This window comes from Pseudonaja textilis, chromosome 3 (genome assembly GCF_049901715.1).
Source record: "Pseudonaja textilis isolate UNSWEBS1 chromosome 3, rPseTex1.2, whole genome shotgun sequence".
Classification (NCBI taxonomy): Eukaryota; Metazoa; Chordata; class Lepidosauria; order Squamata; family Elapidae; genus Pseudonaja; species Pseudonaja textilis.
Genome location: NC_141992.1, coordinates 99,513,384 through 99,531,703, shown reverse-complemented (window position 1 = coordinate 99,531,703; position 18,320 = coordinate 99,513,384).

The window sequence follows — 18,320 nt, the reverse complement described above, 5'->3', positions numbered from 1 at the left end:
GAATATTTTTCAGACACATTTCACAAGAAAAATTCACAGAAAGACATGCAGTTATGTATAAACAGATTAATTATCTCTAACCATGTTTTGCTGGGACATTTTTCACTGCAAAACTAGAAATGACCTCCATGGTTTTTTTTTTCCAATGTGTCTCATTACACAACAGAGAAAAATACACATAGTGAGGTCTTATTTCTCTGTATAAATCAAAAGATATTTTTTGGGTGGTTTACAAAGATGACAGAATTCCAAAATTCTGATTCGATTATATACCTGACTGAAAATTGGTTCTATTTTGTAAAATTTATTTAGGAAGTTATATGCAGGCACAAGTAGTCCTTGACTTATGATCATTTGTTCATTCAAAATTATGACAGTGCTGAAATAATGGGTTCATGATACACGCTCAGCACACACACACCCATAGTCATGTGATCAAATTTTGGTTGCTTGGCAACCAACTTACACTTACAACTACAGGGATGCTGCAACTCTGCCCTCGCCTCCCAATCTATTTCCCTCTCTCTCAATCTATGCCCTTTTGGCCACTCTGCATAGCAGCGTCTCACCCGCAGCACCTCTGCATTTCTTACCTGTGACTATCTCCATTTAACAATCCATGATTCTCACTGAACAATGGCAGTTGGGAGTGTGGTTGCTAAGCGATGTGCTCAGGCAATCCTCATCTTATGACCACTTTGTCCAAATTTTGCGTACAAGTCAAGGACTACCTGTAGTTCCTCATCTTTTCTAACAGTAAACTAGGGTGGTTTCTTTTTTGCAGGTGCCACAAAGCAAATATTTTAGAAAACAATCTATGCACTGTTTGTGAACTAAACACTGATCCCCATGGATATGGGGGCCTGTAACCCCACCGTCAGCACTGGTTTCTGGGATTATTATTCTCAATTATTATAGAGCAAATTCTTTCCACTTGTTCCTCCCTGGTATCTTTACCGCTATATCAAACTGATAATTCATTAGAGAGTATTTTGCAGAAGGAAACACAAATGCTTGTACTTTTCATAGTAGATATTCTGGTTTAAGTACATAGGCAAATTCACTTTATGCTTGAGATAAGCTTCACCCAGGAAATCAATAGAATAGAAAAATGTACGATTTCTAACTAGCTCAAAGCATGTGTTAAAAAACAGATTTCAACAGGAATGCATGGATATATACCTTGCCATAAATACCTTCAGGTATGATCTGCAATTATTATTTGCCTCCACAGTAATGAGAATACATGCAGCCTAGGCAAGGGGGCAGGACTCTCTAGACCCTCCTAAGAATACCCTAATTTCCATAATGCTTGCTGAGACATTTTGGCTCAAGAGAACCTCTAATTAAAAGTATTTATTTCCATTCCAAATTTTGGAATTACTAAGCAGATGATTGCTGTCCTAACTACTATAGAACCATTATGGTGCATACTGTATATTCATATTAATACATTTGTAACATTAAAATTGCTCTTGAGGTTTGGTTTTTAAAGTACTATAAGCCACCCACAAGCTTTCAGGAAAAAAGGAGTCACAAATTCACTAATGTAAAGGATGCTACATGCATTGTTTCCAATAAAGTTTTCCTACCAGTTGGTCTCTTGCTATTAATTAACAGATTGTTGCAGTTATGTTTGGATGATACTAAGGTTTATTGGGTAGAAATTTATTTTGAGCTTAGAAAATAGACTATAAAATTGGAAATATGTTTTTCAGCTTAAAGCTAATTGCCTCAAGGATCCCTAAGGGATCCAGTGAGAGGCTGGATTTTTTTCTTTCTTTCTTCCATTCCTTAATGAAACACCCAAACTTATAAAGCAGTTACACTATAATTATAGGCAGCTAATTTGGGACATTCCATGTTTATTGATTTGCACCATACAATTACAAAATGTCATATATAACAACTGGGAGTTACTGATTAACTAGAAAACATGATGACATGGGAGAGGATTTGAATAGAGAGCCTAGTTTCTGGATCTCTGGATCTCCTGTTCCTGATTTCTTTCTGGTTGCATCAACAAAAGCTTTTTATTGCAGGAATTACTTTGGATGTATTCATTAAAGCATGCAAATTTCCATAGCATCCCCATCAATTTGCCAGCAGCTATATGGGGAAAGCCCCCAGGAATTCATTGTTCTAAAGACTTAGAGCCCAGATACCACTAGCAGAACACGTGGGAATCATGGCTCCTTCCTTAGTCCCTAATAGTATGTCAAATTAAAACTTTTGACAATCATCTGACAGTTAGGCTGAATGACAGGTGCAGATTTATTTCAGTACTATTTCATCATTAATATAGAAAAACTTGTTAACTTTTTTTTAATAGTTTTTATTTTTTAAAAAAACAAACATACACATACAAAACATAAAAACATAAAACCATCTTCCATTTTATATACATACAGTGTGTCAGTTGGTTGCAAATCTTTTGTGCTATCCTTTTATAGTCATTTACTCACAGTTTATATTGATTTTCACATTGTCAAACTAACATTTGCTTATATATTTATCAGTTATTAATCATCCATGACTAAACTATTTATTCCATCATTTTATACGAAATATTCCAAATTTTATCTTAAAATTTATGTTATACTTTCAACCAATGGTTATATATGTCTATATTATACTTACAGGGATCTTACAGGGACAAATGTCCTTTTTCTAGGGGGTCCGAATGTCAGCCTTCAAGATCTCTTCTACATCTTTTCTACTGCTATGCATCTTTCTCACTGCTCTGCATCTTTCGGCTGTCATTAGTAACGGCAGGGAGGGGGGATTGGAAGGGAAGAGACCTGGAGGTGTTACATTCCTGTGCTGTAAATGAGAAGGAGGAGGGGGAGTATAGAATTCTTGTTCTTAAGTTTCTGTTTCCTTGCTCAACTGTCTTTCTACTGCGCAACTGCTAAATTTTATCAAAATATGTCAAGGTCAATGGACAGAAGCCTCATCACCACCTGCAGATGCCCACATGATCATATCCAGAACTTTTTATTGGAGGAAGATCTTGGACTTTGGGGGGTGGGATCAATTTCACCCCTTTGTATATGTGATCTGCGCGCCTAATTTCTTAGATTCAGAATTCTACCTGTAGCTATCACTTTAAAATTCAGTAAAAGTTCCTTTACTCTAATCTATGGAGTTGAAGTATTTCTTTCTTGGATTTTGAATGGAGCTCAGACTGACATTATCAATCTATTAAATTTCTATCACAAAATTATCTAGTCTATTACATTACCATGTCTTTTTATCCAACCATTGATAAAACAAATCCCATATTATATAAAATTGTTTATCTTCTTGTTCTCTAATTTCAATGTCAATTTACTCATTTCAGCACAATCCATAATTTTCTTCATAACTTCCTCCTGCATAGGTATTTTATTGTTTTTCCAGTTCTTAATCAAATATTTCAACTCTTTGTTGTATACAAGGTCCCTTCCAACTCTGATTATCTGTATATTTCCAGTATAATTCCCAATAAAAAGATCTCTGATTTAAAGTCTATATGTTGTTTTATCATTTTTTCCAACTATGTGTGGATTTTAGTCCAACATTTCTTTGCATCCGAGCATGTCCACCACATATGGTAATATGAACCAAGTATCTGATGACATTTCCAACATTTATCCAACTTATTCTTAAACATTCTCGCAAGTCTCATCGGGGTAGATGTCACCTGTAAAACATCTTATACAAATTTTCTTTATACGTAGTTGACATTGTCATTTTATAATTTTGAGACCACAATTTTTGCCATTTTTCTAAATCAATCCCATATCCAAAATTCTTCCTCCAAGCAATCATCATTTCTTTAATTTGTTCCTCCTCCAATTTAAATTCTAATAAGTATCCAGAAAAACTTGTTAACTGTTATGCCAACTATAAATGATTCTGACATGGGTGAGTATCAGAGGCATTTGAGGAAAAGGTTATATCCAGCTGCTATGCATGACTGCATTTTGCTTCTTAAGTGACATGATCAGTAGAATAAACTGGAAATTATCTTGTTGGATAGAGAGACATGAAGTAGGAAGAAATAAATGTTGAAATAGAAAAACTAATGGCACACATTTTTCCTAAGTTTTTTGGGGAGGAGGTTTTTATTAAGAACCAGATTACTTTGCCTTAAATATTATTTGTTGCTACTTCTTGTGGTATCTAAATCCTAACATTACTATTTCAGGTTCATTACTGTATTTAAGACAAGATAGGACATTATAAGATAAGATAAGGTATCTCCACAGCACTATTATTTCCACTCCTCAGGTCTCAAAAGTGTTTTGAACATGAGCCACTATCATCTTTGCTTCTGGTTTTCTCAAAACCCTGAAACAAGGAGCCAAGAAAAAAATTAATCAGCATTGATCCTGAGCTCTCCAAAGCCCTGAGGTAAATAAGAGAATTTTTCTTCTTCTCACTGTCAGTTATGTCTCAAAATATCACACTGTGGTATTACTCTGAGGGTCATTTTGAAGGAGAGCTTCTGGCAGTGGGATGAGTTTTTGCTACCCCTAAATTGCCCCTGAGAATGATGGTTATAAGGTGTTTTGGGTATGTGCACACAGTAAGGAATACAACTGTTGGCAGGCAGCCTCTACAAAGTGTCCTTATGTCATTGTTTTCTGCCAAATTCAAGGTACCAGAAACTATAGCATTTAAATCCTCTCTTCTCTCCCACATCCCTAATAAATCTTTCAGCAATTACTTCTGAAAAATAATCCTGGCAAGAGAGGCATTTTCCACTTTGTATTAGACTGACAATGCAGCATACAGGTAAAACTCGAAAAATTAGTATATCGTGCAAAAGTTCATTTATTTCAGTAATGCAACTTAAAAGGTGAACCTAATATATGAGATAGACTCACTACATGCAAAGCAAAATAGTTCAAGCCGTCATGTGTCATAATTGAGATGATTATGGCTTACAGCTCATGAAGACCCCAAATCCACAGTCTCAGAAAATTAGAATATTGTGAAAAGGTTCATTATTCTAGGGAATGATTATGGGAAGTGAGCTGGAGGTGTTACAAAACAGAACTGTATAAGCAGGAGGGGGTAGATTCTTGCTTAGGCTTCTATCCTATGCTATGCGCAGCTGCAACTCTTTATCAAAATATGTCAAGGTCAACGGACAGAGGCCTCATCACCACCTGGAGATGCCCACATGATGATATACACAACTTTTAATTGGATAAGCCAATTGAACTACTGGGGGTGGGAACATTGCCATTACTTTGTATATGTAATTTACACGCCCATTTTCTCAGATTCAGAATTCTTTTGTTGCTACCACTTGATTTCCAGTAAAAGAAATCTTTTCTCTGATTAATGGAGTCTAAGTATTTCTTTCTTGGATTTTGAATGGAGCACCAGCTGACAGTTGGGGACTTTCAAAAGGAGTGGATTGAGGCTGGAGTCAGTGCAACAAGAGCCACCACACAGAGATGGATCCTTGACATGGGCTTCAAATGTCGTATTCCTCTTGTCAAGCTGCTCCTGAACAACAAACAACATCAGAAGCGTCTTACCTGGGCTAAAGAAAAACAGAACTGGTCTGTTGCTCAGTGGTCTAAAGTCCTCTTTTCTGATGAGAGCAACTTTTGCATCTCATTTGGAAACCAAGGACCCAGGGTCTGGAGGAAGAATGGAGAGGCACACTCTGCAAGATGCTTGAAGTCCAGTGTGAAATTTCCACAGTCTGTGTTGATTTGGGGAGCCATGTCATCTGCTGGTGTTGGTCCACTGTGCTTCATTAAGTCCAGGGTCAACGCAGCTGTCTACCAGGAGATTTTGGAGCACTTCATGCTTCCTTCTGCAGACGAGCTTTATGGGGATGCTGACTTCATTTTCCAGCAGGACTTGGCACCTGCCCACACTTCCAAAAGCAACAAAACCTGGTTCAATGACCATGGGATTACTGTGCTTGATTGGCCAGCAAACTCGCCTGACCTGAACCCCGTAGAGAATCTATGGGGCATTGCCAAGAGAAAGATGAGAGACATGAGACCGAACAATGCAGAAGAGCTGAAGACCACTATTGAAGCATCCTGGTCTTCCATAACACCTCAGCAGTGCCACAGGCTGATAGCTTCCATGCCACACCACATTGAGGCAGTAATTGCTGCAAAAGGGGCCCAAACCAAGTACTGAGTACATACGCCTGCTTATACTTTTCAGAGGTCTGATAGTGACATCTTAATTAGCACCTCTCCTTGAACTTTGTATTTCTGTTCAAGGAGGATACAGAGCTGTGGATCACTCAGATACATGGGAAGGTTAAATTGATTTATATTCCTTTAACCTCCTTTGGATTTTGCCAAGCATTGCCCAAATTCAAGGTTTAAAAATGGAAAAGTTTGCACTGAACACCTTAGCAATTTTTTTTATCATTGCAAGATATCTGCTCTTAGCAATTTGGTTTTTCATTTGTTTGCTAGGTTGTCAGAAAAGATTCACATTGCTCCATCATCAGAGAAAGAATCCTGTTTTGTGTTAGAACTACAGAAATGTATTGTTCCAGACATCTTTTTTTCATGTTTTCAAGCTAAAACACAAAGCACCTGGGGTGAGGGAGAGAAAATTCATGTGCTCCGTGCTTGGTTGGCTGTAAATGGTACATTTCTTCTGCCAAATGCTTGGTGGTTGTGGTGCTTTTGGGAGGGGGGGTGTCTATTCTTTAACTTTGCAATAGCCTCTGCTGAAATTGATTTAAAAGTAAACAGCAAAGACCCAAAACAAAGTATGTGGGGTCTCTGATGGGCTAAAACGTAATCAGTTTAAATGCTTGTGCAATATTGCTTGATTTTTTTAAGGCAGCCTTTTCAAATTCAAACTTCTGTATGCTTCTTTTGCACAGGCAATTGAACCTTTTCTTTCAAATGAAATTATCTTATGCTCTCCACAAGAAATTCATTTTCATGCCAAGCAACTCTTGAGCCTTTCCCCAATTTCACCAAGTGCAATGCAAACATTTGTTTCCTATGATGGCCATTGACATTGGTTTAATCTTGTCCTCAATTCATGAATGAAACAGGGCACATCATCCTTAGCTATACTTGCACTATAGTAATGTTTTCTCCCTTAAACTGAGAGGACCCAATGGCAGTTGGAAGATTTATAAAATCTGTTGGACTTCACCATGTACTTTGGAGGCAAAAATCAAGTGACCTTATTACCTGGTGTCAGAGAGGAATTTAGGAGTCATTTCAGCTGCCTGTCTCTTCCACTCTCCAGTCTGCTTCATTTGCTACTATTCTGCCATTGTTGCAGTAGTAATTGAGAGGTGGGGGCAGTATTGTGCTGTTGATCCATTGTGTTCGTGCAAGAATGCCAGAGCTATATTTTTTTAGCACAGAGCACCTTTTGATTTCCTCAGGAAAAACTATTCTAGCTGCAAGCAAACAGTCCTCTGCCTCAACTCTGCCTCCAGTTTATATCCTCCCTGTTCAGGGAGAAACCATCAATAGCAAATGGAAACTGAAGCCAAAATTGCATAATCACATTAGACAGCTGTACTGGCGAACTGTACATAGGTGGTCTTTATGGCAAGACTGAAGTAGTGCAATAACCAGTCCTTTTCCTTGCAAACATAATATGAGTAATTGAGAAGGTGACATTTTTTTTTTACATATGTGAAGAAAGGAAAGTAGAGGAGAGAAATTTTAAATAAAAGTAACACTAATGAATCAGTTCTCTTCCTACCTCTGAAGGCTGTGGAGACAAAATAAAGAATAGCAAATTTCATATTGCCCTAGATGGGTGGAGAGCACTTCAACTCAGCAAGAAGGAAAGACCCAGCATCAGCACCTATAGTCCCCACCAATAGTTGTATCATAAGTTATTTCTGTCTCAAGACCCATTCAGCTAGTATATTAGGAAAAGTTGGGTTAGGTAGGTTTCTTTTTAATGATTTGATCTAGAGCATGATCATTCACAGCTTCCTTTTCTCATGTATTAATCCACTGAAAATAATTGATTCCATTCCATGTCTATTGTCCAGGGTCACCATGTGTGAGTTGGGCAGCCCTATAAATTTTATTAATAAGTACATTTCACAAGCTAATGCAAATTTAGCAGCTCATATGTTTCAAGATACATCTATATCCGAATTATTCTTTTGTAATGCAACTTGATTTTCTAAGAAGCTATAAAAATATTCACAGAATATACATATATAGCAAAATTGCATTAAGAAAAATAGCTTGCAGATATGTGCATATGGAGTAGAAGTAATAAAAGAAGTAGAATGAAAGTGACAAAATTTCATGCAGACAACTATACTTCAAAACTAATAAATGGCAACTGATGCAAAATGGATTAGGATGAACTTGAAGATGGAAGAACAAAAAGTTAAATATAAGTCATAAAACAGATTGTCTCGATCTTGCCATCTTTAGAAATTTGCTCAACCAATTAACCATTTAGGATAGCAAAGCTGCCTTAATTCAGAAAAGGTACCCCCTCTAGCTGAATATTATTGGCATCAGTTTTCAGGTTCCAAAAAATCAGTAAAGCCATAAAACATAATTGGCAAATTGACGACACCATGAACCCAGTGCTTACTGTAGTGAGTATCATTGATTCAATTCTCAATTAACTTTGCCATGGCTATCAAGTAGTTATTTCTTGTTAGTTATGTAGCATGATTGTGCTATCAACTAGCTGGAATGAACTAAAGGTAAAGAAGTTGACACTACCTTCTAAGTAGCAGCTGAAAAGTTTGTGGGATACTTTGCTTTCAATAACTGAAAGCAAAAAAAGGGGAGAATGATTAGAACATGTCAATGTTTTTCCCCAAGTTAGCCACTGTTTGTTAAATGTACTGAATAGCAAAAAGTTGCCACAGCAGCAATGTTAATCCAGTTTTAACAATACCCTACCCCAAAGTATCAATTGAATATCAATAGTCCAGGGACTTGTTTTGGAATATTGAGACACCTTTTCACAAATGGGCATTTCCGTGTGTATGTATCCCCCCCTTTTTTTTTTAAAGAATTGTTCCTTCATGTCAGTGACAAAGACAGCCTACAACTGTAAGAAATGTGAAAGTGAAGGCAACATTTATTTTTATATGTAACATATAACTTGGTTAGGTGTACATTTGATATCATTCATCAACTAATGACTAGCCCTTCTCTACTAGCTCCAGAATATATAGAGAAAATTGCCATCAAAGTCTGAGCTTTCCAGGTGACCATTGTGGATGTTTACTACTGTTTCCATTTTAGCATCATACCATAATAGAACATAAGTCTCTATTTAAGGGACTCTATTCTTTTTGAGGGGGGGAGCAAAAGGAGATTACGATAATTCAAAAAGACATTTGCACAAGAAAAGATAATTATGAAGATGGGGGGAACCCAGGAGATAGGAACCTACTCTCCAATTCTGGGATTTGTCGGTATGTGCTCCTTTCAAAATCCAAGAAAGAAATACTCAGACTCCATGGTTCAGAGCAAAGTTCTTCTTTTACTGGAAGATGAAAAGGAAGCTACAAATGGAATTCCGAAAGTGAGAATTTGGCGCGCAGATCACACATACAAAGAAATGGAATTGTTCCCACCCCCCAAAGTCCAGAAGTCTCCGCCAATTAAAAGTTCCGAATATGATCATGTGAGCATCTTCAGGTAGTGATGAGGCCTCTGTCCGTTGACCTTGACATATTTTGATAAGACCTCGCAGCTGCGCAAAAAGGATAGAGGCTAGGAAAGAAATGGAAAATTGGAAAGAAGAAATCCCCCCCCTTCTTCTGCCCACAGTAAAAGAATGCAAAACACCTCCAGCTCTCTTCCCCCCCCACAATTACCCCTCCCCCCCGTTGCTAATGACAGCCGAAAGAAGTAAGCCTAGTAGTAGAGATACTAAGGGAGAAATAAAGGATAATAGTTGGGGTACCCGAAGAGATCTTGAGGCTGACATTCGGACCCCCCTAGAAAAAGGACATTAGTCCCTGTAAGAGAGAATAAAAAGATATGTTAAGCATTGCATACATTCTTATGGTTTATCAGGATACTTAGTATAAAATTTCTTTAGCAGGTCAGGAGCCCTAACGTCTTTTTCGTTCACCCACTCAGCATGAGAGGGGGGGAAATGTTTCCAGGCTACAAGATATTGTAGGCGACCCCTCCTTTTTCGAGAGTCTAAAATCTCTTTAACTTCAAAATGTTGTTCACCCTCAATCAACAATGGGACGGGGGATCAGTCTGGGTCGGTCTCAATGTACAGGTGTGTTCGGGTTTTAGCAGGCTGACATGGAAAACAGGATGAATGCGACGAAGAGTCTTTGGTAGCGTCAATTGAACTGTCACGGGATTCACAATTCGCTCAATAGGGAAAGGCCCCACATACTTAGGGCCTAACTTCTTTGATCTCTGAGTGGTTTGCAGATACTTGGTTGAGAGGAATACTTTGTCGCCTACTTGATACGACTGTTGTGGGGCTCTTTTCTTGTCTGCAAACTTCTTATGGGATTGATGCGCTTCGTCCAGAGCTTTGCGGCGACTGGCCAATTGAGTTGTAGTTGAGATATCCAGTCATCCAATGACTGGATATTGGGTTTCGCGAGGAAGTTCAGGTATGGGTACAAAATCTTGTCCCGTGGCCACTTTGAGCGGGGTAAAACCAGTGCTGCTGTGAACGGAGTTGTTATACGCTACTTCGCAAAAGGTAGCAGGTCCACCCAGTTGTCTTGCTGATAATTTATGTAACATCGGAGATATTGCTCTAGCACCCGTTAGTCCTCTCGCAGGCCCCATTAGTTTGGGGGTGGTGGGCGGAGCTTAACCCTTGGGTGGAGCCTATCAACTTCAAAATTCCCTCCAGAAGTTCGAGGTAAATTGAACTCCTCGATCTGATATTATACGTTCAGGAACACCATGCAGTCTGTAGACGTGTATAATGAACAGTTTGGCTAACGACTTCGCCGAGGGAATCTTGGTGCAAGGTATGAAATGTGCCTGTTTGGAAAACAAGTCGGTCACCACCCAGATCACCGTGTGCCCAGCACTCTCAGGTAAATCTACTATAAAGTCCATAGAGATTTCCTTCCAAGGGGCAGTTGGCCTGGCCACATTCTGCAACAGACCTGGCGGCTTACCGGGAGGTCTCTTAGCTGAGGCGCAAACTGGGCAGCTTGCTACATAAGTTTCAATGTCTTTTTCAAAGAGGGCCACCAGAACTGCCGTTTCACCAGGTGTAAGGTCTTCACGAAACCAAAGTGACCCGCTGCCTTGGAATCATGAGTTTGTTGTAATACTTGGCTCCTCAGTGTTTTAGGTACATACAGCTTCGTTCCCATCCAGGCTAACCCATCTCTAACAGTGCAGTTATTTGCATTTGCCTGGAACCATTCATCTGTTTTCAAAGCTTCTTTAAATTGTTCGATCAAATCATTGGACAGATCTGCCTCTTGTTTCTTCTTTTGCGCCCTGGTGACCACTGGTGCTGCCAGCTGTGTGGTGGGCACAATCGGACTTATCACTTCTTTTCGAACACTGTTGTATTGTGGCATCCTAGATAAAGCATCCGCCATAAAATTCTTTCCTCCTGGGATGTACTTCAGAAAGAAATTGAATCGTTTGAAGTACTGGGCCCACCTAACTTGCTTAGGAGATAGTTTCCGAGGCGTTTTTAAGGCCTCCAGGTTTTTATGATCAGTCCAAACCTCAAATGGGTGCCTCGCGCCTTCCAGAAAATGCCTCCAGGTCATTAGAGCCCAGCAGACTGCAAAAGCTTCTTTCTCCCAGACAGCCCATCTACGTTCAGTGTCAGTTAATTTACGGGATGTGTAGGCACATGGTTGTAGTGTCCCCTTCTCGTTTAATTGAAGTAAGACCGCTCCTACCGCTACATCACTTGCATCAGCTTGGATCACGAAGGGGACATCCATGTCCGGATGCTTTAGCACTGGCTCGGCAGCAAATAGTCTTTTTAGCTTCTCAAAAGCGGCTTGGCACTCCATAGACCAATTCAACGGCTGGCTAGGCTTTGGCTTCGCTTCTCCCTTTGTTTTTAGGAGGTTGGTGATAGGCATGGCTATTTTAGCAAAACATGGGATGAATTGCCGGTAAAAGTTAGCAAATCCAAGGAAACTTTGAAGTTGTTTTCGGGTTCTTGGTGGGGCCCACTCCAATACGGCTCGTACCTTCTCCGGGTCCATCTCAAGACCCTCGGGTGAGATACGATATCCCAGGTAGTCAATCTTTTCCTGATGGAACTCACATTTGGACAATTTGGCGTACAATTTGGCAGCGCGCAATTTGTGCAGCACGGACCGTACCAGTTTCACATGTTGGTCTCTGGTCTCCGAGTAGATAAGGATATCGTCAAGGTAGACCAAAACCCCCTTGTATAAATGTTCGTGGAGCACTTGGTTGATCAATTGCATGAAGACAGCTGGTGCCCCCTGTAGGCCAAACGGGAGAACATTGAATTGGAAGCAACCTATTGGGCAATTGAATGCAGTTTTCCACTCGTCTCCCTCTTTAATTCGGATTCGGTAATAGGCCTCCCTCAAGTCCAGTTTCGTGAAGATCTTCCCCTTGGCCAGGTGAGCCAACATGTCCTTCATTAGAGGGAGGGTACACATTTTCCACGGATACCGCGTTCAAATTTCGGTAGTCCACCACCAAGCGCTTGGAGCCATCTTTCTTCTCGCGGAACATCACAGGGGCCGCCACTCGAGGTCTGGCAGGTTGGATGAACCCTCGTTTCAAATTCTTGTCGATAAACGATCTCAATTCCTCTAACTCCTTTGGGGTCCATCGAATACATCTTTGGTTTCGGTAGTGTCACCCCGGTAGAAATTCAATGCTGCAATCGGTTGACCGATGGGGAGGAGCTCATCGGAGGCCTCTTCGCTAAAAACTTCTCTTAGGTCCCAGTACTCTTTCGGGATTTTCTCCTCCCCTTCTATGCGTTCGGCCCCTGTGGAAGCTGTCTCAGCAGGGGTTTGGGGCTTGGGATGGGGATTCTCCCCCCGTTTAAGGGGGGTTTGCTCCTCCCTTCCTGGAGGTTGGTCAGTACGAATCCGTATCCACCCCTTTCTCCAGTTTACTTGGGGATTCCATTTCCGAAGCCAGGGCAATCCCAAGATTAGGGAGTGTTCCATCCCGGGAGCCACAATAAAGCACAAGGTCTCGCTGTGGGTTCCCATGGTCATCTCTAAGGGCTCCGTTATGAACCGTGCAGGGCAACCCCCCGCTTCAGACCCATCTAATTGGTAAAAGGATATGGGCGTTTTCAAATTTCTCAGTCCAATGCCCATGCCTTTAACTACTTTCATGCTAATTAGGCACCTCGTGCACCCCGAGTCCAATAAGGCCAGCATTTCCCCCTCAGTACCCGAGGTGGGCACCCTTAATTTAATTGGAATGGTAAGGGGGCCCCGGTTAGGACTTACCGAGACGTCATCTTCCGAGTCGGTCTCACTCTCGTCGGGAGGAGTCGGGGGTCCCAGCTCTTTTTCCGCTGGGGGAGTGACTTCTACAACCTCCCCTATCGTTAGCCCGGTTTCGCGAGGCCTGGTTGGGGAGGATTCGGGCTTCCTTCCAGGGCCCCGTCCTTTTTTTGGATCTGGTTTGACTCGACAATCCGCAATTCGGTGGCCTTCCTTCCCACAACGGAAACAGGCAGTGGATTTGGCCCTTGTCATCACCCCTCCCTTCCGGGGCTTAGGGATCTCTCGGAGCCGAGGAGGGAGCATGGTGCTCCATGCGGAGCCTCCTCTGCGTCTACTTCGGGCTAGATCTATTTCCACCTCTTCCGCTAACAGGTACCACAACTGCAAGTCATGGGGATCCCTTCTGGAGATGCACATGTGGTATACCTCTTCATTTAGGCCATCTTTGTAGGCTTCTATTAGAGCTTCCTGGGACCAGCCTCGAATGCGATATGCCAGCTGTCTGAACTCTTGGGTGTAGTCAGCAACTGATCTTCCCCCTTGAGTTATGGTTTTCATCCTGATCCTGGCCCTTCTCTCTGCCAGAGGGTCTTCAAACCTCCTCCTCAAGGCAGTCATAAAAACATCAAGGCTTCGCAGTTGGGAGGAGTTATCATTATACAGAGTCACCACCCAGTCAGCTGCCATCCCCTCCAGGGTTCTGGTAACACATCTTACTTTGGCTGCTTCAGAGGTGAACTCCCTTTCATATTCTGCCATATAGCTTCCAACCTGCACCAGGAAAAACCCCAAGTCCTTGGGATTTCCTCCAAACTTCACATCTAAGGAGGGCAGGTGGCGTCTTCTAGGCATTACCCCCGCTGCTGGGGCTCCCCAGACGGGAGCTGGTGGTTGCGCCGGCGTGGGATGGGCCAGGGGGGTGGTGGCAGCCCGACTCCCCAGGCTGAACTCGCTCTCTCTTCCCCCTCATATGTTGGAGCCCTGCCGGGTTTCTCAGAAGCATCCTTAAAGCTTTTCCCGGCTTGATCCAGCCTGCATTCCATCTCCTCCCCCCCTGCCACAGCCGTTCCCTCGCACCTCTTCGACTTACAGTGATTCCAGGAGGGGGGGGGGTCTTCCGGATTTTTCCATCCAACTCCTAACGACCATCTGGGCATCTCGGTTGGAGTTTCTTCCAGTGTAAGGTCAGCTAACAAATCGGTGGCTGGCATCTCTGGTAACAGCATTTGCTGCCCCCCCACAGCTCCCTGCTCATCCTCCTCGCTGGCTGGAGATGACATGATGTGAAAACCCCCTCGGAAGAAAAATTGGTGTTTTCTCCGGGTGGGCTGATGGGGACTTTCGGAATAATGTCGGTATGTGCTCCTTTCAAAATCCAAGAAAGAAATACTCAGACTCCATGGTTCAGAGCAAAGTTCTTCTTTTACTGGAAGATGAAAAGGAAGCTACAAATGGAATTCCGAAAGTGAGAATTTGGCGCGCAGATCACACATACAAAGAAATGGAATTGTTCCCACCCCCCAAAGTCCAGAAGTCTCCGCCAATTAAAAGTTCCGAATATGATCATGTGAGCATCTTCAGGTAGTGATGAGGCCTCTGTCCGTTGACCTTGACATATTTTGATAAGACCTCGCAGCTGCGCAAAAAGGATAGAGGCTAGGAAAGAAATGGAAAATTGGAAAGAAGAAATCCCCCCCCTTCTTCTGCCCACAGTAAAAGAATGCAAAACACCTCCAGCTCTCTTCCCCCCCACAATTACCCCTCCCCCCCATTGCTAATGACAGCCGAAAGAAGTAAGCCTAGTAGTAGAGATACTAAGGGAGAAATAAAGGATAATAGTTGGGGTACCCGAAGAGATCTTGAGGCTGACAGGATTGATCCTCAGGAGGCAATGGAAGCAAGGAGTGATTAAAATTTAATCCCATATGGGAAGGCAATCTAGGTGGCCTTTATGAGAAAGAAATGCAGAGTGGGGCAGCCAAACAAAGCTTTAAGAGACCAGTGGAACACAAAGTCTGTCCAGACCTTTAATAAATCTAGATTTAATTGTCAAAGGGAATATGATAGCCTGGAGTAGGAATATAGGACGTAGTACCACTTTAACAGAATGGGAGAAGGTCTGGAGTAGAAATAATGAAATCACAAAATTGGCAGCATACAAGGAAAATACCTATAAAATGTTTTATAGATGGCACCTTCCCCCCTCGAGACTAGCGAAGATGCACCCCAACATGAGTCCGAATTGCTGGAAATGCAAAAAAAAGGAGAGAACATTCTTCCATATGTACAGAGGCTCAAAAATATTGGCAGAAAATTAGAAAATGGTTGGAGGAAATGACAATAGAATAGATCGAATTCAAATCAGAATTCTTTCTATTAGGGATCTTTAATAAACAATCCCCCCCAAAAGTGAAGTATACAATAGTACATATTTTGACAGCGGCCAAATTGGCTTTTGCACAATGTTGGAAACAACCTCATGTTCCATCAGAGGAAATGATTATTAAAAAAATATCAAGTTGTGCAGAAATGGACAAATTAACTTTGGCATTAAAAGATAAAGAAACATCAATGTATTATGACAGCTGGAACTGCTGGTACGAATGGATAGACTAAAGATAGATTACAGGATAAAGGGCAAAAGAAGATATGTTATAATTGTAGTAGTGAATATATATATGTGTGCGTGTATATACACGCATCAAGGATTAATTGTACATATGGCATAAAATAAGGACAAAAATAAGGTCCCACAAACTGTCGAGGATGAAATTGTTTTTAATTGTTTTCTGATTTTTCTTTCTACTCTTTTTGCTTTGTTTCCTTTTCCTTTCTCACATTTATGTACGTGTTGTTTGTCTATTTTAATTGTAAAATTAATAAAGTTTATTTTTTAAAAAGATAAATAAATCTAGATTTAGTAGCTGTGAAAATATAAGCAGAGCAGTTTCCTTGGTTTTCACAACTTATATAAATAATTTTTTGGAATAATCCCTTTCCCTTCCCAAATCATGTAAAACTGCTACAAAATATGTTTGTCATAAAAGAGCTGTGCTTTTGCCAACAAGTTGCAAACTTTTGCCTCTGCTTTTGTTTGCATGAGCAAATTCTGGAATATGACAGCTTGAAGATTTCAAAGAGTTCCCTCCCTTTCCACCTTCTTTTTCCTTCCCATTTTATCACTGTGTCGGAAATCAAGAGCAACATTTTAATTGTAGGAATTGGCCTTCGTTTTTTTATCACATGTGGAAACTTCATTGATTGCTAACTTCCCGAACAACAGTCTTATCTCCAAACAAATGATGTCCTGCCTACAAATGTTTCTGGTGGGTATTAATTAAAGTTTGAAACTCAGTAGGCACACTTTGGGGCACTTAATGAAAACAAAGTTGGCAGAGGATAAAATCAGCTCACAGAGTACACGTAGTTTTAGATCTGAGTTGTTGACCAACTTTGCCAGAATGCCAGAACCACCTTCTCGGAGCTCAGAGCTTTAAACCTTGCAATTTATGGCCTTCTAGCTACTGGCTACCCCTCTCAAATGGGAGTAGACAATCTTGTCTTATCTTGATGAACAACGCTCACTATCATTCCCTGCTATTTTGGGAGGAGTTGATGCAAATGAATAATTTGATGCAAATGACACATCATTATCCTCCAGAGTGAGATCAGTTCCAACACTCCTGATCTTCCACAAGAGCTTAAAGACCTGCCTCTGCCAGTTGGCTTGGGGCTCCAATGGGAGGTCTTCACATTAGGGGGTGATTGACAGACTAATAACAGATCCCACTTTCCCCCGCCCACCCCCCACTCATCCTGTGCCCTCCTTCCTCATTGTTCTGTTAGGGTTGTGTATTTATCTTTTTATTACTTAATTCCTATTGTGTATAGATTTTGTAAAATTATATTTTATTTTTAATATTGTAAACTGCCCAAAGTTATCTTGGAGTAAGATAGGAAGTCAGTAAACTTAATAAACAAATAAGATAAAATGTCCCACAAACTTTGATCCAAATTGACAAATTCACCATCAGCTTGGAACAGCTTATATTCTGTGATGATATCTGTTAACACCATCAAACATCCACATCTTCCTATCCCAGGTCCTTGGTAAGGAATCAATCATCTTCCTATCCAGGGGTGGGATTCAATTTTTTTTACTACCAGTTCTGTGGGCATGGCTTGGTGGGCGTGGCAGGGGAAGGATACTGTAAAATCTCCAGTCAGAGGTAGTATTTGATGGTTCTCCAAACTACTTAAAATGTCTGCTACTGGTTCTCCAGAACTGGTAAGAACCTGCTTGAATGCCACCTCTATTCCTATCCCAGGTCTTTGGTAAGGAAGACAAAAATGCAAAATCCAGTCTGCACATCTGGCTGGCTGTGTGATGGGCCATTTTCCTTTAGTTATCTGTGGAATAAGAAATCAGTCCAAGAAGTGGTTGGTCTTCTTGATGATGATGTTCAGAAGATATAATAGGTTAAAAGGGAGAAGGCTGAACTGCTTAATTTCTAATTTGCATTTTTTTCTCAAAAAAAGAAAATGGTCCTACTAGTCAGAACCCATACTGTGAAGGGCAAAAAGGAAATACAGATCAATGAATGAATTCAAAACTCTGGGACCAGTTGGATTACACCCCAAGTGCCAAAGGAACTCATAGATGTGATCCCAGAATTACGGATTAAAATTTGAGAACTCTGGGAGCACAGAGGAAGTGCTAGAAGACTGCAGATGAGGTAACAGTGTTCTATTCTTTGAAAAGGGGGAAAAAATGGACCCAGAATACTGCAGACTAATCAGCTTTATATCAGTATCTGGGAAAATCTTCGGAAAAATAATCAAGCAGTGAGTGTACAAGCCCTTAGAAAGGAACAAAGGCCAGCATGTGCTTGTTTAAAAAAAAAAAGTCATG